This window comes from Carassius carassius, chromosome 8 (assembly GCF_963082965.1).
Source record: "Carassius carassius chromosome 8, fCarCar2.1, whole genome shotgun sequence".
NCBI classification, from domain to species: Eukaryota; Metazoa; Chordata; class Actinopteri; order Cypriniformes; family Cyprinidae; genus Carassius; species Carassius carassius.
Genome location: NC_081762.1, coordinates 7,203,875 through 7,225,905, shown reverse-complemented (window position 1 = coordinate 7,225,905; position 22,031 = coordinate 7,203,875).

The following is a 22,031-nucleotide window of genomic DNA, read 5'->3' as shown; positions in this document are numbered from 1 at the left end:
TTTTTGACCGGTTCGATGAGTGGAGCAGATCCAGACATTAAGGCAGCTTTACACATATGTTTTGTCTATGCTTAAACCTCTATAGGCCTGGAGGAATATTTCAAAGCAGACTATTGGGTTATAGACACACACACACACACACACAATGATCTCTGCGTGCTGCTTCCTATGTAATAGAGGAAGCAAGGAAATTTCTTTTGTTCCTGTTGTTCCCTCACTATAGAATGTGTCTGTCAATTTAAATTCGTAACATAATGGAGTTGAGAACTAAACAACAGCTTCTGTTCACTAATCTGAAAACATTCTATTAATTAACAAACACGGCCATTCAAAAGATTGGAGTTGGAAATGTATTTAGAATATTTTTGTAAGAAGTTTCTTATGTTCATCAAGGCTACATTTATCTGATCAAAAATACAGTAAAACAGTCCAATTTGTAATGACTGTTTTCTATGTTAATACATTTTAAAATGTAATTTATTCCTGTGATGCGCAGCTGAATTTTCAGCATCATTACTCCAATCTTCAGTGCCACATGATCCTTCAGAAATCCTTCTAATATGCTGATTTGCTCAAACCTTTAGCATGTTTTTCAGGATTCGTTGAGGTATAGAAAAATAGTAGCATTCATTTAAAACAATTTACAGTCACTTTTATATAAATTTAGATTTTAGAGTTAGTTAAACCTGACCAGTCTTACATTTAGTCATTTTGCAGGTGCTAAACATTAGTGATTACATCACTGGTCCTGAATCAGTCATGAAAGAGATTTCATAGTGACTGGGCCATGCTTACGCTACAGAAATGAAAGTACAAGATCCACCATCAGTGTTCAATTTGTGTATGTCGGCTACATCAATATAGCAATTGTCTGTGTCAATAGTGTGAGCAGATTTGGCAGAGGAAAGAGAAAAACTACTTTCATTGATGGTGAGAATCTAGTCATGTCTGTGCATTAATGGGTGCCTTGCTGGGTTTGTGTGTGTTATAATCAGCATATCCTGCATAATAAAGGGATTAGTTCTGCTCTGTCTTTCTAAATCTTAGATGTGAGTGTGTTACATGGGGAATTCAGTGTGATTCAGACGTTTTCTCCCATGATACATTTCAAAAGGCAGACTTGCTTTGTTCGAAGACTCCAGGTGCAGATATATCCATCTGTGAGTGACCTAATTCTGGGCAATCACGAGAGACCACAATCATAAAAGCACATACAAGCGCTAATGCACAAACCACAACACAATACGGCAGACAACCAATCTTTTTATGTGTGTTTTTAAGCTAATGTACCTCTATGATTACTGTCTTAATTTACATAATTTACATAAATGTAAATAAACGTTATTTTATATATAGGCTATTATATAATAGGCTCAATTTATATAAGTAAATTTGATAAAAAAATTATGTATTATATTAGATTATATATATATTTATTTTATATTATATATGTTTAGATTATATATGTTATTACAATAATATATTTAAATTATAGATAGACCTATATAGAATATAAATATTCTATTTAAGTACTGTATATACACATATTATATTATATTATATTATATTATATTATATTATATTATATTATATTATATTATATTATATTATATTATATTATATTATATACTGTATATGGAAATTATATTTACATATTAATATATACTACATATATTTATATATATTTATTATATGTGAATTGTACAATTGCAATTCCTATCTATCTATCTATCTATCTATCTATCTATCTATCTATCTATCTATCTATCTATCTATCTATCTATCTATCTATCTATCTATCTATCTATCTATCTATTTTAGAGTTTCTAAAACATTTATTTAAACTTAAAAAAAATACTAAAATAAATATTATATAAAATAAACAGTATATTTAAAAAAGTATTAGTATCAATATTATATGTTTTATTCTAAAAATTATGGTATATGTCCAGCTAAGTTATGGTACGATCGTGTTCTTTGTAACTGTAAATATTTTGTCATGACTGTAACTACTGTTTCTCCACGCTGAAGTCCCAAGCTGATGCTGATGTGAGTACAGTAGAGACTTATCTGACACCCCTGACCTGTTTAGATGACCTCTTAATCTGTCTAGACTCTCTCCAGCGTTATATAATGAGAATATTTCATCCTCAGGCAGCTCTGTTTTTCTGCTCTTCCCTGCAAACGATGTCCAGACTACAACAGACAACACAGCAGCAAACACTATAAACAAACAGGGCTGGAATTCACGATGAGCCGCAGCACTACATTACGTCCAATCCAACTTTACCCTGGAGACCAAATATGGATGAGCGTCTGTATCTCCCCTTTGGCAGACATTAGTGAACAATGAAATGCGGTTTTATAAATCCACAGTGTTCCTCTGAGAATTTCCATCTGCTGCAGGCGAGCAACATACAGACACAAGCTTCTACTGATGTGAGATGTGCTATTTTAGTTTGAGGGTTATAGTGGAATACACAAATGGCATAATATATCTACATAGTAGTGACGGGAAACCTTACAGGCAGGTGAAGGGGGCACTGGAGCACAGAAGCTCAAACAAGCCGCAAGCTGAGAGCATTCTGGGAGTTTGTATTTGGGTAGTGGGGTAAATGTGGCTCAGATCCCACTGCAGATTTGCAAGTGTCTGTTCTGCTTTTGTCTGAGCTCTGGTGATGGAAAACTCTTCAGTTAACTAAGAAATAATAGCTGTGAAGTCACTTTGTAGAAGTAAAAATGTGTTTCATTTCCTTAATTTGACATTTTGTTGTTGATTTAAATATTTAAAAAGTTTTATTATGAAGTTAAAGTTTAAAAAAAATGCCATCTGTGTATTTAATTTGGTATGAAAGGTAATGAAAACAACAGAAATGTAGGATATTTTATCACTGTCATCAACTAATCAATTGAATAGCAACATCATGTCTTAACTACGATGCAACAGCTTTCCAGTATCAATTAATATGTCTGTACTTACCGACTATCGTCTCGTATAGGCAGACTTTTAACGGCTTAAGTTCTAGCCTTCAATACAACTTAAACTGTCAAGCAACACCTACGTAAGAGACTGTCTGACCAACATGTAAAAACAAGAATTTAACTGCTTTTGTTATTTATCTGACAGAATACAACACAATAAAAGATCTAATTGCTACTTAGTGTTTTCAACAAAACTGAGTATACGTCAAAGTCAAAGACTTCCTGCCACTAACCTGGAAATCCGGCCTTGAAAAGAATAAGAAAGAAATAATGGAATTCAACTGCAGATGCCTTTGTACTGTTTTTATGCTCCCTAAACATGAATTTGACATATGCATCGCAAGAATTGCATGTGCACGTTACCATGAGATAGATATGAATCTTTAAGCAACTGAGCATCACACTGGTGTGCAACACTGTAACATACTGTAACCAGAAATAATCTTCTTAATCAACTGAGGTGCTAAGACTTTCATTTCAGATTTCATTAAGCTATCAACTGCATTATTAACAAAGTACTTGGCTGCATACAAACATAGCAACCAAAATAACATATTAGTCAGCCAATCAGAACATTTTAATGTCTAATATACACTTACACTACCGGTCAAAAGTTTGGAATAATTCAGATATTTTTATGTTTTTTAAAAAATCTCTTATGCTCACTGAAGTGGCAGTTGTTTGATTAGAAATACAATAGGAAAAAAAAAAAAAAATTATATATATATATATATATAGATATATATATATATATATATACATACATATACAAATTTATTAATAACGGTTTCAATTATTTTCAATGTTGTACATAGTTTTTGCTGCTTTAATATTTTTTTGTGGATATCATGTTACAGTACAGCATTTATTTGAAATAGAAATCATTAGTAACATTATAAGTTTCTTTACTGTCACTTTTGATTACTTTAATGCATCCTTGCCGAATAAAAAAATTAAATGAATGTTTTGGTAGTGTATTCTGTGGTTTCCATAAAAATAAGCAGCAAAAACTGCTGTCAACATTATTAATAAGAAGACATTTTTCTTGAGCAGCAAGAACAATCAACATAACAGAAGGATCTGACCAAAGACCAAAGTAATGGTTGCTTCCTTCAAATTGTAATAATATTTACTTTTTTTCTGTATTTTTTGAACAAATAAATGCCACCTTAGCAATAGTGACTTCTTTCGACAACATTCAAAACTCCAAAATATTCCAAACTTTAGAAGTGTATTTGAAGTGGGTGGAGCTATGCATAGAAACCAAACAATAGTCAAAAAGTCCCTTTATCTTGGATTGGATATGGCATACATGCAGACAATAGGAGCACAGTACTTACTATCTATCGTCACTGCAGCCATATTGTTAAAACAGACATAAAAATAAAAATATCTGGCTTTGGCACTGTGTTCTAGAATGTGGTGATAATGGCACAAGCATTAATGAAAAAGGAACAGATGGGGAATTATTCCAGTGCCAAACCAAAATCATGCACACATACTATGAATATGTTTCCCTACTGTCCACATACATTCAATAAAACACAGGATTTGGATGAAAAAAGACAGATCTGAATTCCAGAGATGATGATTTTTTCATCTGCGGAAAGGTTTTGTATAGTTCTCCTCTCCTTTTGGAAATGCTAAGACAGCTGAGTTATGTTTCAGACTGAATCTAATCTGGGGAATTGTTTTTGTACTTATTTTTAAATGTGGATTTCTATGAATGAATGGTTGTTGAGACAGTCTCATGCTGCTGTGAGCGACAAATAATGGATGATCGCACCGTTCCACTGATGAACAGAGCGGTCGAAGGAGAGGGTTTTTATAAGTTTGGAGTGCAGGTCAGGGTTGATTTGTTTGCTCAGATGTTTTCAGATGGCAGTCTGGAGAGAGAAAAAATGATCAGCAGGTGTGACAGATCAGGTGGTCAGATTTAACTGTACTTCAGTTAAAAACTAAAGTTACGATGACTTGTTAATCATAATTTTTTTTACAGTGTCTATTTAAGGTACTTTACTGAATAGTGAATAATGGAACATAACCAAAACTGAATATTTTCCAAATAATGTTTTCCACATTTATAATATACATTTTCACAGTATAAATTGGGTATAATAGCTATACACAATAATAGCTGCCTTTAAATTTTGAGATGGGTTTCCTCACATGAGGATGATTCTATTTGGGAGTCTGTGGCATCCAAAAGACTGAAAACCCTATTTCTAAAGTTATATGTTTTAGTTTTTTTTTTTTTCATAAGTCATATTTTGGTAAAAAGCTCATTTCAAACATTAGCACAGCATTTGTAGGCAGGTTAATCCAACAATGTGTTTTGGGAAACAGTTTTCCCGTACAATATGTGCTTTGAAAAGGAGACAAAATAGATTTAGTGTTATCTTTTTATGGCCTTCAGATTTACAAAACAGAAAAACAGACAGCATGTACTGTCTGTTTCTCAAGCCAGAGTTCGGACTGAGAGCAACTGGAGAGAAAAAGACGTAGATTCCAGTGTAGCCCTGATCTATCTGTATGTGTATATGTGTGTGTGTGTGTGTGTGTGTGTTCCCTGGGAGGTCACTAGTGACTGGAAATGTTGAGTTCACCTATTTGTCTCCAGAGTGTTGATACAGCATTGTGTGTGTGTGTTTCCAGGTAGCAGGAGTGTCATTACAGTGTCCCACTCAACAACTGAAATATTCTGAACTCAGATGAGAGGTCTTCAACTTATCTGATGACGCAATGACGCAAGCAATGACGTTCATCTCTCTGATAGGCAACTAAAATGTGTCTCACCCTCAATTCAACTGGCTCATCTAGTCCACTAAAAAGAACCTGTTCAAAAGAATGTGTTTGCAAACTGGATTACAAGTAATGATGTTGTAAATAATGTTCAGTTTCTTGCACAGACTGACCGTTCATAAGACCTCAATTTAAGGTTAGGAGCCCTCGTTATTAATTTGGTATTCCCTGATATACTTTTTTTGACTTTCAAAGTGATGGTAGCTATTGACTTGCATTTCATGAATCACTAAGGACAATGGTTTCAGCGAATAATCTTCTTTGCTGTTCTACTGAAAAGTAACCTACATCTTGGACGGCCTAAGAGTGGGTAAACTCACAGCAGCTTTTCATCTTTGGGTGATCTATCCCATTAAAACTTGCATACAAAACTGATTTTCAAAGCTGTCATGAGCTATTTTTGCTCATTTTTGAACATCAACTCTCTTCTTTTATGCTCATTTTGCCCTGCAGAGTGTTTCACTGGATACATTGTGTTACTGCTTTCGATGGGATTTTACCTTGTGTTGAGGCCATATTGAATATCAACTGCCCCAAAAAGGGGTAATAACTTCAACCACGTTCACAGCTGGTGCCAAAGAGCCAAAAGTAGGTCAGTGAACAAGCCACAGCACAACCCACCACAACATTATGCTTTTCTTCAAATAATAAGGAGGCCTAATGATGCCCGTTGCTCCTTTGTGGGCCTTTCTCTTCTTTTTCATGCTACTCTGCCTCGGCCTGGACAGTCAGGTATGATGAGAACACTTCCTGTCAATTTAATGTACCCTTTCCTGGTTAAAAGGGTACATTAAACTTTCCAATCCAAGATGGCGCCGCACATGGCTGCTTCAGTGCTTGGCTCTCCAGTGTTTGTACTGTTTTTGTTCGTTTTTCCTGTTTTTTGTTTAACAAACACGATCAGTTTCACCAGGGATGAACTGCTGAACATTCGGCAGAACACACCACATGATATTTTTCCGGATTTCTATTATACAGACGTTTTACTGAACATTGTTATCGGAGGAGCAGCAGCGCTGATCAAGCGCTTCAGGACGCGCAGACGGGGAAAGCGAGCGGGAGCGCTCGTCAGACTCAGGAAGCGCGGATTTCGAACGCCGTTGCCTAGCATCCATCTGGCAAATCTCCGCTCTCTACCCAACAAAACGGACGAACTCCTTCTGCTCTCTCGGACAAATAAGGATTTCTCTCACTCTGCTGCTCTGTGTTTCACGGAAACCTGGCTGAATGACGCCATACCGGACAGCGCACTCCATCTGCCGGGCTTTCAGCTGTTTAGAGCGGATCGCGACGCAGAATCAACGGGGAAATCGTGCGGCGGCGGGACATGCTTTTACATCAATGAATGGTGGTGTACAGATGTAACTGTGTTAAAGAAGATGTGCTGTCCTGATCTAGAAACGCAGTTTATCAACTGCAAGCCGTTCTATTCGCCGCGGGAGTTTCACTCGCTCATTCTGGTTAGTGTTTACATTCCACCTCAAGCGCAAGTAAGTCTGGCTTTACAGAAACTCGCTGATCAGATCACAGACACAGAACAACAACACCCGGACTCTGTTTTAATCATTCTTGGGGACTTTAATAAAGCCAATATCTCCCGTGAACTGCCAAAATACAGACAGCATGTTACCTGTCCCACCAGAGACAGTAATATACTGGATCACTGTTACACCACAATAAAGGATGCATATCACTCTGTTCCACGAGCAGCTTTGGGACGTTCTGATCACTGTCTGGTTCATCTTATACCGACCTACAAGCAGAAACTTAAATCTGCTAAACCTGTAGTAAAGACTGTGAAGAGATGGACCAGCGAAACAAAGCAGGATTTACAATCTTGTTTTGACATCACAGACTGGAGCGTTTTTGAAGCTGCTACCACCGATCTGGACGAACTCACAGAGACTGTAACATCCTATATTAGTTTCTGTGAGGATATATGCATTCCTACCAGGACTTATTTAACATTCAACAATGATAAGCCATGGTTTACAGTAAAACTCAGACACCTTCGTCAGGCCAAAGAGGATGCCTACAGAAATGGGGACAGGGTCTTGTACAATCAGGCCAGGAACACACTGAACAAAGAGATTAGAGCGGCTAAAAAGACCTATGCTAAAAAGTTGGAAGACCAGTTTACTTCCAACGACTCTACTTCAGTTTGGAGAGGACTGAGAGCCATCACAAACTACAAGACACCATCCCCTTGCACTGAGGCTAATCAACGACTTGCTAACGACCTGAATGAGTTTTATTGTAGATTTGAAACCCCCAACACCCACTCTGACCATCTCCCTACACAACCATTAACACCTCCTGCAATCCCCCTCTCCATACCTCCTGCTCTTCAAATCTGTGAAGATGATGTGCGCCAGGTCTTCAAGAAAAACAAAAGAAGAAAAGCACCAGGCCCAGATGGCGTTACACCAGCCTGTCTGAAAATCTGTGCTGACCAGCTGGCCCCCATCTTTTCACAGATCTTCAACAGATCTCTGGAGTTGTGTGAAGTGCCTTCCTGCTTCAAACGCTCCACCATAATCCCCATTCCAAAGAAACCCAAGATAACAGGACTTAACGACTACAGACCTGTGGCTCTAACGTCTGTCGTCATGAAGTCGTTTGAAAAACTGGTTCTGGCTTATCTGAAGGACATCACTGGACCCTTACTGGACCCCCTGCAGTTTGCGTACCGAGCAAACAGGTCCGTGGATGATGCAATCAACATGGCATTGCACTTCATCCTGCAACATCTGGACAAAACAGGGACTTATGTGAGGATCCTGTTTGTGGACTTTAGTTCGGCTTTCAACACCATCATCCCAACAACCCTCCAAACCAAACTGACCCAGCTCTCTGTTCCTAGCTCTATCTGTCAGTGGATCACCAGCTTTCTGACAGATAGGCAACAGTTAGTGAGACTGGGGAAATTCATGTCAAACAGCTGCTCCACCAACACTGGTGCCCCTCAGGGATGTGTTCTCTCCCCTCTGCTCTTCTCCCTGTACACCAACGACTGCACCTCTAAAGACCCCTCTGTCAAGCTCCTGAAGTTTGCAGACGATACTACAGTCATCGGCCTCATCCAGGACGGTGACGAGTCTGCTTACAGACAGGAGGTTGAGCAGCTGGCTGTCTGGTGCAGTCTTAACAACCTGGAGCTGAACACGCTCAAAACAGTGGAGATGACTGTGGACTTTAGGAGAAACCCCCCTGCACTTTCCCCACTCACCATCATGAACAGCACTGTGGCTGCATTGGAGTCATTCAGATTCCTGGGAACCACCATCTCTCAGGACCTGAAGTGGGACAATCACATTGGCTCCAACAAAGGTTGTACTTCCTTCGCCAGCTGAGGAAGTTTAACCTGCCACAGGAGCTGCTGAAACAGTTCTACTCAGTTCTACGTCATTGAGTCAGTCCTGTGTACTTCAATTACTGTCTGGTTTGGTTCAGCTACAAAATCAGATATCAGAAGACTACAGAGAACTGTTCGGACTGCTGAAAGGATTATTGGTGCTCCCCTGCCCACCCTCCAAGAACTGTACACATCCAGAGTGAGGAAAAGGACTCAGAAAATCACTCTGGATCCCTAACATCCAAGTCACCCCATCTTTGAACTTTTGCCATCTGGCCGGCGCCTCAGAGCCGCAAATACAAGAACAGCAAGGCACAAGAATAGTTTCTTCCCCCAGGCAATCTACCTCATGAACAGTTAAATGTTTCCCACTTAAACGTATGCTTATGCAAAAATGTGCAATATCCTTATATTTATTTGTTACCCCTCCATCCTAGAACATTCCTGCATCTCACTCAATCCTATTCCATTATCATTTATAGCACAATTGTTTATACACTTATTTATTTGCCAATTTGTAATTCTCCTGTAAATTGGAATTTTTTTTTTTTTTTTTTTTTTTTGTCTGTGTGTTGTTGTCTCTGTTTACTGGAAGCTTATGTCACTAAAACAAATTCCTTGTATGCGCAAGCATACTTGGCAATAAAGCTCTTTCTGATTCTGATGAAAGAAAATACATTTTCAGTGGTAAGGAACTGTTTTGTGATGGTCTATACAGCACAAATTCAGTATCATAAGAAGCATTTAATTACATGGAGGGTTTGGTTCAGGACTTTCAATGTGTTTAAGTGTCCTGATAATTCAGTCTATGGGGTGGTGTTGGTGCAGTGGATAAGTCACATGCTTTTGGTGTGAGAGACCCGGGTTCGAATCCACTGTGAGACACCAATGTGTCCCTGAGCAAGACACTTAACCCCTAGTTGCTCCAGAGGCGTGCGACCTCTGACATATATAGCAATTGTAAGTCGCTTTGGATAAAAGTGTCAGCTAAATGTAATGTAAATGTATACAGTGTGCATGCTGTTCATCCTAACACACACTGAAATATCCCCAATGCATTGCTGTCTTTCTTTAAAATGCCCCAAAGTACACCACAACCAGATGGCCCAAAAGCACAATGGATCCTCTCCATGAATAACCAAACCAAAACCGCACTTCTCCATCTCAGGCCCAACATCTCTGTACTAGACATTTCCCTCAGAAACCCTCAGCTCTGTCCACAAGTTATGCTCTCAAATGGGAAAAGCAGACTAGACGCAGAGCAAAACTGAAAATCTGTGTTTGGCTTCTACTAAAGGGGCCAAATCATGAGAAATTGTATGTTCTTTGATGTTTTTAGATTAAAGAACTGTACTTTGTATACTTTCACAGCTTCCTCATAGGAATCTATTAAAAACAAGCTGCAAAATGTAATCATCCTAAACTTCCCCAAAGTTCTGACTTAATTAACTGTTCATGCTTACACGTAAACAATACCAATTGTTAACCAAGCCTAGTCACAGTGAATTAAGAAAGAACCGGGATAGATATATTATTCATAAAGACCAAAAAGCCCTGACAATTATGGTTAAATAAGTAAAAGTTGGACAAACCTTGAGTGGGTGAGAGGGTGGAAATTAGTAATGAGAAACAAAAGTATTGTTGTTTTGGATAAAACAAAATACAATTACTGCAGGGAGAAAAAACGAAAAAACCATAAACAATAGATATTTTGAAGTAAATACAGAATGACATCTACTTTATATCTGTATCCAGGTGGAATCTGATGACTCTCTTCAGTGTTTTCTGCAGAAAATGGGAAATCTGCAGAATTTCACATTATCAAAATGGCAAAATGTGTTAAACACTTTGAAATCATAATAAATTACCATAATTATTATGATATGAACATTTCTCTGGTTCTGTGGGCACACATTCAGTATGTGCCTCTCCATATCCAACTATTTCTTAACAAAGGGTACAGTATCTGAATTGTTGATGCAGCAGTCTGACAGTTTTCAGGGCACTGAAAAAACATGTGGTGTTTTTGCACCAATTTCACTATGGGGAGAGGAACAAAGTGACAAGTACCAGCAAGGCTTTTAAAAAAGGACCAAATAGAAAGAGATCAGATCGGCTCAGTGCTCATTGTAAAGGGATGTAGTGATGAAGGAAAGCCTGAAGAACAGAGTGCAAAAGAAGAGGGGGAAGAGCTGAGTGTGTGCAACCAGTATTCCAGACATGTAGGGCGTCTCGCACTGGAAATGGAACTGTCAGCACCCCACCACACATCATCACTCACATCACACACACACACACACACACACACACACACACACACACACACACACACACACACACACACGCGCACACACACACACACACACACACACACACACACACACACACACACACACACACACACACACACACACACACACACACACAGTGTTGTCCTCATTGCATTGCAATTAAACTTCTAGAGAAAAAATAGGGACAGAGAGGGGGATGTGCAGTGTTGTGTCCAACCAAATCTATTTTTTCTCTCCAAGCGTTTATTGTTCGGTTTTCGATTTTATCCAGTGGGGATTGATTGGATCATAAAAACAGGTAGGTGTAGAAGGGCTGAAACAGGGACTGGTGACATAAGCTGAAAAAATCAAGTTGTTACATTGATAAAAGAAAATAATCAAGGTCAATTTTAATTTCATGTCGACTTCAAAGATTCTGTCTGGTACAGCATTTGATCCAGTTGTAGCTCTCAGAGGAAGACGGGGTAGAAGTTATTTCTTATGAATTAAGAGGTCTAGAAATTGGGGTCAAACCAATTTGGGGTCATAAACAATAACAGACATTCACTGTGTTGTGAAAAATGTGTGTCTTGACACAAAATGCACAGGAAGTGGGTGAAATGGGTGTCACAGCCCATCATGACCATTTTCATCCTTTCAACTATATCTATTCAGAATCACGCAGACTTTCACATGACAAAAACATTACAATTTTCATTAATAAATATATACAGACAGGCCGGCCTCAGGTGAAAAAGAAACAAACATTATTATTGGTACTTTTATGATGCATTTATCACACTCAAGTAAATGCAAAAAAAGCTTAAAGGAGATTAAAATGGGTGTAATAGTGTAACTAGTCGCATTATTTAAAAAAAACATTTTCTTTCTTTTATGCATTTATATAAAATATAACCTAAAATATGTACAGTTTTAATAGCTGTCAATTCTGTGTATAATAAATATACATAATAAATAGTTTGATCAGATATTGAATCGAATAAGAGAACCATGACCTATTCATCTGTAAAATCCAAGTTAAAAACTGATGTTTTATGCACTGCAGGGTGTCCCATACATGTCCATATTATCTAAAGGTATGATCTTCAAAAACGACATGGAGATTTTTTTAGTTGGTCTAAAAATTTTCTTTTTTTTTTTTTTTTTGAAGTGATAACTCTTAAGAAAAGCCCCTCCATCTTGGAACAGGAAAGGTTTCGTAGCTCTTCATTTCATTCCCTTGGCCTTCACATGGCCTGGATTCTGACATAATGCTCCACATCTACAGGGTCACCAAAGGTCAGTGTGATTATAAAGGACCTGGAGAGACATATACAGGGAGAGAATGAGAGGGGCTGTCAAGACTTTGCTGATGCCACAGGAAGCTCTGCTGATTACTGGTGTTGATGGATTAGATGGGCGGAAACTTCACAGTATCCTGAAGGACCTGGGATACTAACACAATGGCTTCAGGTTCAATCTCAAGTAGAAAAGTTACTGAGATCCAAGTTAAATCCTCATTGTGTCTTTGAACAAAGCAGTTAGCCTAGATTTACCCCTGATGAAAACGTCCCCACATGAAAATTCCATTGCTCAGAGGCTGCTCTTTTGCTACACACTTAATGGAGTTCTCATCACCTTTAGATACATTAAAATAAAATATGTGCATACATGCTTTTTTTGAATATCATATTTGATACATCAGGGTTTTATGGCTCATATTCCTCAAAAGCCTGATCAATCATATGTGATACCTAGATTTTAACATGATTTTTCTAAAAAATAATAAGTAAATATATATATATATATAAATAAGTATAATCAAGTAAACCTAATGTCACAAGTTTGTCACAGTGGTTTACAAGAGAGAGACCCAGATGCAGAATGATCAAGGGAGTGAGGTTTATTGACAAGACAGGGATTAATAGGGCCAAACAGTAAGAAGTGGCAGTCTGCTGGTCCTTGGTCAGACCTGGACAAAGCTTTGCTGGAGAACAAAGGCGATATAGCATCACCAGTCAGTGAGAACTCTGGAGATCAGGCAGCAGCTTGAGAAACAAGGGCTTGATACTTTGAGCTGTAGTGAAACCAGTCCAGTCAGATCACCAGGTCTTGAGAACAGCAGCCAAGAGGGAATCAGGACACAGAAAAGAAACACACACAAGACATAATGACACAAGACAAGACCACAAGAGAGAACAAGCAGCAGCAAAATAAGACACTGACTATACACTAGGACTAGAAAAAATAAAAATAAAAAAATATATAAAAACTGCAGATAGCAAATAACAAAAGAATGAACCAAAGGGCAAATTCTAGGAATCAGTGACCGGAAATAAAAAACTGGACAAAATCAAAATAAAGGAAAAGAAAAAAAAAATAAAAGGCTTGAGAAAAATAATGAGAAACAAGACTAGAGCAAAATAAATTCAAAGAAACCCTTACAAACTTAAAGAGCACTAAATGAGTAAATGAGGAATAGACTAGGACTAAACAGGGGGCGGGGTATCTTGAAACAAGGAAGCAGGGCAAGAGAAGCACATGGCCAACATAAACAAAGACAAATCCATGTCCTCAGACACAAGACAAACAAAGACAGAACAGATATGACTGTCAGGGCAGGAACCTGACACCTAAGTTGCTCTAGTCCAGGAAACGTTCATCTTTAAATACTATTAACAATATAATAGTTATTGCCATGTTTACTTTATAAAACATAAAGATTAAGACATAAGAGATGCTCGATAGGGGGAAGTTTTAAAAAATGATAAACTATCAGTTTTATGATAGAAGGCATGCAGACTGCATACAACAGGTTTTTGAGTAAAGTTTTGATCATGTAGAGGCCTTAGAAATTTGTGTATCAAAATGATACTGTAGATTTAATCAAAGAGAAACCCAAGAGATATTGAAGAGCTCTCTTTTGTGGTTCTTCTTTTCTAAAGCTATTGCACCAGCTGGTCTGCATTAAATACTTCTACATTTCATCCAAACTTCCTACCTAAAATACAAACACACACAACACAGAAGGCCATGGTTTTACATTAAAATGCACCAAGTTGTTTTGTGATTGTTTTCTCAGATCATGAGAATCAGCCCCTAAAACTCCCTAAACACAAATTTCTCTCTCAGTTCAACTCACAAGACTAAGTGCAGTTCACTGACTGACTACTCATGGTAGAGGATACATTTGTTACTCACATGGTGGTGCCTCTAGAGTCAAACAGAATGATCCCTTTATGCCAAACCATGTGTATTGAGAGTTTTTATTGTCAAGCCCAGCTGTTAAACACAAAAATAGTTCAAGCGTCACCCACCATCAGTACAGAACAACCACAAATCTCTCGGCTTTGAAAACCAACTTTATGGCAACAGCTGGTATAGAACATTGTGCACCTCAGAGTTTGCAAAAACGTATAACTTTCTTTTCCTGTTATTTCATATCTTGACTGAAACTGCAAACTAATGACTTTTGTTATACAAAAAGAGCTCTCTTGTCTTGTAAATTTTCTAACAACCAAGGCAGAAGTTATAAACAACAGAGTTAAAGTTCCCATCAAAACATGCAAATTACAGTTTTAACAGCAACGTGTCACAATTAAGATTTTATATTTACTAACATTGTTTATATAAGACACATAAATGTGTGTCATTTGCCTACATGCAACTTCCACTATAACACAATTTGTAGAAGTTCTATAAATTTTACAAAGTAATTGTAATTTTAATAATAAAAGACTGTTAAAATGGTTAACTGTTAGTTAAAAAAACTGTGATAGATATATTGTGACATTTCATGCAGTCTTACAGTGAAATACTATGTAAAGGTTCTAATGCAATGGTCAATGTATTATAAAGGTAAAAACTGATTTTTGTGGCATTATTTGGTATATTAACATCACTACATTTAGTAAAATATATATATTCTTACTGTTACCTTAACGTAAAAACTGGACAAAAACATATTTTTTATGGCAACTTTTTTTTTTTTTTTTACCCTAAATTTCACTTCGCCATTTAATACAGTTTATGATTTCTACAAACCCAATTCCAAAAAGTTGGGACACTGTACAAATTTTGAGTAAAAAAGGAATGGAATAATTTACAAATTTCATAAACATATTTTATTCACAGTAGAATATAGATATCATATCAAATGTTGAAAGTGAGACATTTTGAAATGTCATGCCAAATGTTGGCACATTTTGGATTTCATGAATGGTAATTGGGGACAGGTAGCAATAAGAGGCCGGAAAAGTTAAATGTACATATAAGGGACAGCTGGAGGACCAATTTGCAACTTATTAGGTCAATTGGAAACATGATTGGGTATAAAAAGAGCCTCTCAGAGTGGCAGTGTCTCTCAGAAGTCAAGATGGGCAGAGGATCACCAATTCCCCCAATGCTGCGGCGAAAAATAGTGGAGCAATATCAGAAAGGAGTTTCTCAGAGGAAAATTGCAAAGAGTTTGAAGTTATCATCCTCTACAGTGCATAATATCATCCAAAGATCTCTGTGCGTAAAGGTCAAGGCCGGAAAACCATACTGGATGCTTGTGATCTTCGGGCCCTTAGATGGCACTGCATCATATACAGGAATGTCACTGTAATGGAAATCACAACATGGGCTCAGGAATACTTCCAGAAAGCATTGTCGGTGAACACAATCCACCGTGCAATTCACCATTGCCGGCTAAAACTCTATAGGTCAAAAAAGAAGCCATATCTAAACATGATCCAGAAGCGCAGCCGTTTTCTCTGGGCCAAGGCTCATTTAAAATGGACTGTGGTAAAGTGGGAAACTGTTCTGTGGTCAGATTAATGAAAATTTGAATTTCGTTTGGAAAACTGGGACACCATGTCTTCCAGACTAAAGAGGACAAGAACAACCCAAGTTGTTATCAGCGCTCAGTTCAGAAGCCTGCATCTCTGATGGTATGGGGTTGCATGAGTGCATGTAGCATGGGCAGCTTACACATCTGGAAAGGCACCATCAATGCTGAAAGGTATGTCCAAGTTCTAGAACAACATATGCTCCCATCCAGACGTTGTCTCTTCCATTGAAGACCTTGCATTCTCCAACATGACAATGCCAGACCACATACTGCATCAATTACAACATTATAGCTGCTTAGAAGAAGGATCCAGGTATTGAAATGGCCAGCCTGCAGTCCAGATCTTTCACCCATAGAAAACATCTGGCGCATCATAAAGAGGAAGATGCAACAAAGAAGACCTAAGACAGTTGAGCAACTAGAAGCCTGCATTAGACAAGAATGGGACAACATTCCTACTCCTAAACTTGAGGAACTTGTCTCCTCAGTCCTCAGATGTTTGCAGACTGTTATAAAAAGAAAAAACATTTTTTTGAGATGTGTTGATGCCATGAAATTTTAAATCAACTTATTTTTCCCTTTAAAATGATACATTTTCTCAGTTTAAACATTTGATATGTCATCTATGTTGTATTCTGAATAAGATATTGAAATTTGAAATTTCCACATCATTGCATTCTGTTCTTATTCACAATTTTGTACACTGTCCCAGCTTTTTTGGAATCGGGTTTGTAAAATTTTTTTAATACTTTAGATAGTGTGGATATACATACATACTGTACATACATACATACATACATACATATACATATACATATACATATATATATATATATTAGTTAATTATGTATAGTTATATAAGTTGAATACTTTGGATATAGTTATAATGTAGTAACAGTGCTTAAATATAACACTAATTAACCAAATGATTCCTAAAGTAGTTAAAGAAAAAATCTCTGTTGCGTTCTAGCTCAGCCTTCTTTTAATGAGAAAAATGAGGAAGTCATTTAAAGGATGTTTGTGAAGGAAGCAGGTGCACAAAAACACTGCGTGTCACAGAAAGCTCCTTCTAACCCAGCTGCCATTAATGTATGACAAATGTTTGTTTTGAGATGCATGATTGCAGTTAATATGATTGTGGTCCTGGAACAAAGAGCGGGGCTCTGAGTCTGCAGGAACTTCTCAAGAGACCTGTAGAAATGAGATGCAGGCAAACATAAGGCCTGTGCTTGGAATAGCATGCTACTAAACGACTATTCTGGCAGAATATAGTATGTATACGATATAGTAGATATGCAAATGTTCAGCATGCATGGAACACCCAGATAATCAACTACATTTGTCAAAATGTGTTATAGTAATTATATATTTCCATAATGTAATAATCTACCAGCAGGGGCAAACAAGGCTATAATTACCATCCGAACATCACTGGATGACCTGTACTACAAAGTTGACAATACATCCTTTTTTTCCTGGACATGAACTAGTCGGGCTTTCTAAATTGCCTAAAATGTCCAGGTTTTGGCTTTGTTTTCTAAGATTGACATGCTTTCTAAGATCTCACCTTCTCACATGCCACGGCTGATCAATTTTGCTCAATGCATGAACGCTTCTGGTCAAACTACTTTTCAGCCTTACTTCAGGAAGTAAGAAAACAATAGGAAAATTAAGCCAAATTCTAGACATTTTAGGCAACTAAGAAACCCTGGCCAGAACAAGTCCAGCAAAAAAAAAAAAAATGTATAGTCACCCTATACTGCTACACTTGCCAAATATCTACACTTAAAATGCATTATTCTCTAAATGCAATGCACAATTCTCTAAATGCAATGCAACTTAAACTGAAAATAATACTAGCTGCTATTTAATATCTCATTTTTTACTTTAACTTAATAAAAAAACTTTACTGTTAAAACAAAATTAGATTGTTTTCCATGCAAAACAACTTTTTTATTTCCAAACTGGATGACCAAATAAACATGCAACATGAGGCCATATGACAGTAACTGGATGTTCACAACCTTACAGTAAATTAACTGAAATTGAAACTATATACAGCAAAAGTGGAATAAAAGAGAAATTCGTTGTGCAGTAAAGCTTCAGTGGAGTATCTAACGTTCAGCATAAACTGAAAGACCCTCATGTTCTGCATGTTTTTTAAGCCAGTAATCATAACTGCTTCAAAGCATGTGCATGCATACACTGCAAGCTCAAACTCACATAAACAGACAATCACACCCCGGCCTACTGTTAGATCAGGCCATCCAGGGCGTTTCCTCTCACTTCTTTTCTATCATCTTTTCTTTACTGCCAATAGCTTTCTTAAACACACTGACACTCAGCATACCGGTGAGTACATTACCACTTCTTTTTTTTTTTACCTGTTTTGTGTATAAGGTTGTGTGAGGTGTGTAGTGAATCTTTCTGGAAGCAGAGCATCTTTCATACATTGGATTTCAGATGCACATTTACCAAAAACAGCACATTTCATCTGAGGAACCTGAACTCAGAAATCGAACTCTCAGTCATCTCCTAGTTGTTTTAACTAAAGAGGTTGTTTAGACATCAGAGTTGTAAAATCAGACTTATTATTATTAATATACATATTAATATAAACAAAATCTGCATCATTATCATTTCCCACAACTTATTACTTTGTTTTAAATTTAAGATCGATATGAAACATGTACAGTGAGACCTTACATATATCTACATATTATATTAGATATTTAAAAAATATATCGGTAACATATCTTCTAAAAAATAAGCAAGCAAACAAGCTACACTGTTCATGGCTTATGATCAACCTCATTTCACAACAGGAAACCACAATATGAATGTAGTTCGTAGTTCAACTGTTAAATTTTTTTGTCTCTTAAATGACATGGCAAATTAAAAACCAGCAAAAACAAAGCGTTCTTTAGTGAGAATTTAAACAGTCCAGTCAATAAAAGGTCATCTGGAACCATGTTAGTATTTAGAATTCAAGAATGACTGGAAAAAATAAACCAAAATCCTTCTTGCATCAATCCCAGCCACATCCACATTTAAATAATCATCTTGGATCTTATGTAATAGTCTCATTATTCTAGTGCCTGTGGTCATGGTTGGTACATTCACCACTCAAGTAATGCCTGCCTACACTGATGACTTAAAGTTTGACAAATAAACCTATTAAAGCTGTTTGACATCAAGGGCTAAAAGATCTTGATCAAAATCCCCAGGCAGTACATTTGTATCCATTACTTCAGGTCAAGCTTTTATTTTAAAGAATGCCATGTATGGGGGGGTGGGGGCAGGGGCGTCGGACTGGGGGGGTAAAGGGTACCGAGTACCCAGGGCCCGAGGCAGGGGGGGGGGCCCTTAGAAGTCAGTTTTCTCTACATACATATACATGCACTAACATTTTTATAGCATTTATGTACAACTAAAAAAGTTCCTGTGCAAAACTAAACTTGTAGTTAGGCGCTGGTTTGGTATAAAAAAGTCATTTTCATGCTGTGCAGGGCCCCACACCCCTCTCGAATCAATGCAAATGGTACGACCCGCAGGTCAGTTGCTTCTGCTGCGGACCCGCGGTGATTGAATCAGTTGATGAGACAGGAGCTGGAGTGAGCCGTGAAGAGTCATGTCTCTCCTTAAGAAAGGAAAATCAGGGGCTCAAAAACGAAAAGAGAAGCAGAATAAAGAGAGAAGGGCAAATGAGGGCAAGCAGTTGCTCACAAATTTTTTTGAAAAGAGAGGTGAGCTCCAAATGCATCATCAAGCATTGACATTGTTTTAACATAAATATCTACTCCCGGTAGAATAGCATACATTTATGTTTGCATTTATGAATAATATACCAATACTTTATAGTATCACACCCTTCATAGCGAGCAAACAATGTTTCTGATTATTACATGGCTTGGCTGAATTCCAATGTAGAATGCGGTCTGTTATTTCTTGATAACAGACCGCTGCGAAGTATAACAGACCGTTGCCATGAAAAACAGCGCGTTGCTATGGACGCGGAACGGACTATTTTCTTTGGCGGAAGCAATACAATCGTTTTTAAATCAATAAACTCCTTTTTAAATCAATAATTCGTGGCAAATTATTTATTTATTTTGTGGGTAGCCATGTAATAAGCGGGATAATGTATAGAGAGGCGGTCGTTATAGCGAATAACAACCCCGACAGGCTGAACAGGACCCCGACACGAAGCGGAGGATAATGTAATCTAACGTTATACATTATCCCTTACGTAAATAACAGGGAGTGAGAAGCAGACGGAGCTCAACACACTGCCACTCCAGGCAGCTGCCTAAACGCTTGTCTCCTCTTCTGCTGCAGTTCTCCCCACTCTCAGAGTCAGAAGTTTACATGAAAACACTGTATATTTCCCTCCATTGTCAAAATCTAACACCCGAGAAAACACAGATCGTTAGCGCCTATTTTACTGCATTGTTATGCAAATTAGCTCGCACACGCTCTTACATTAAGTACAGGATTGTTCTCAGTATAATAATGCACATCTTAATGATTGAAAAATGACTTATTTTAAAACATAATTCAAAGACTGAATGTTTGGCGGTTAGTTTACCCTGTGATTCTATAGTCTAGTCTGCATTTATTTTAAACAGACAAATAATCATCAATTATCTTGTACTTAGCCTACACTTTAAAAAAAAGGTATTGTGACAATAAAGGATATTTAAGCAACCATTTGAAGCCATATATTTCAGTTTCAGAGTCAGACCCTGCAGCAGCAGGCCCCTAATCATGGCTAGGTGAAAGCAGTGACAGTGAGGTGGATGTGAGTGTGACAGTGAGACAAGGTTAGCTTTTTAACACTTAGTAATTAGTAATTAAGTGTTAAGAGGAAATAAGCAAAATTAGTACATTGTTATTGTACACATTTAAACTTTAAAGTGTAATTACTAATTACAGTTTAAAGTTTACAGTTTAAAGTTTAAATGTGTACAATAACAATGTACCCATTTTGCTTATTTCCTCTTGTAGCAGAGGCAGAAATAGAAGATGAGGTTGATATTCATATAAGTGATCAGAGGGAAAGTGAAGAATGTGATGAAGGTAGTCAGGAGCAGGAGGACAGAGCTGAAGAGGAAAGAGAAGAGAATGAGAGACTTAGGGATACTGGAGAGGGATTGTCAGAGGACCCAGGATTATGGCCAACAACTCTTACTGATAAGCACAGGAAAACTATTGTTCAAATGCTAGCAAAAAACTGGACTTTAAAGACCTGATCAGCAAATTTGCGCATGCAAAGACCCGTCAATGGGCATTTAGTAAAAACTGACATTATTTAGTTTGTGTTTCAGACCAAAGTTTTTCTCATTTGGTATGGTCATTTTCAGAACTGCTTTACAGTATATTTGATTTAGTCCAGGTTTGGACCTGCTAGACCTTTTGTCATCTCAGTAAGTAGTACTTTCGACAATAAAACAAAAATATATTAATCAGAGTGTGGCCTATTTTGTTTACATTTTAAGTGTTTTTATGATAAAAATGCAATACCTTACCCATTGGTATCACTATGGTATTGGGGGCCCAGCAAGATGGTTTGTACCCAGGGCCCAAAATTTGGTGCTACGCCCCTGGGTGGGGGTCTTGTATATAAAACATATGGAAATCTTGAGCTTATTGGTCTGGAGTAAAATCATTTACCAGGTGGTGTACAGAAGTGTTTATCAAAGTTGTAAACAAACTGAAAAACACAAAGCCAAGATGCGTTTTGGTCAAAGTGTACGTGTGTCATCACTTAATATATCCATTCCTTAAT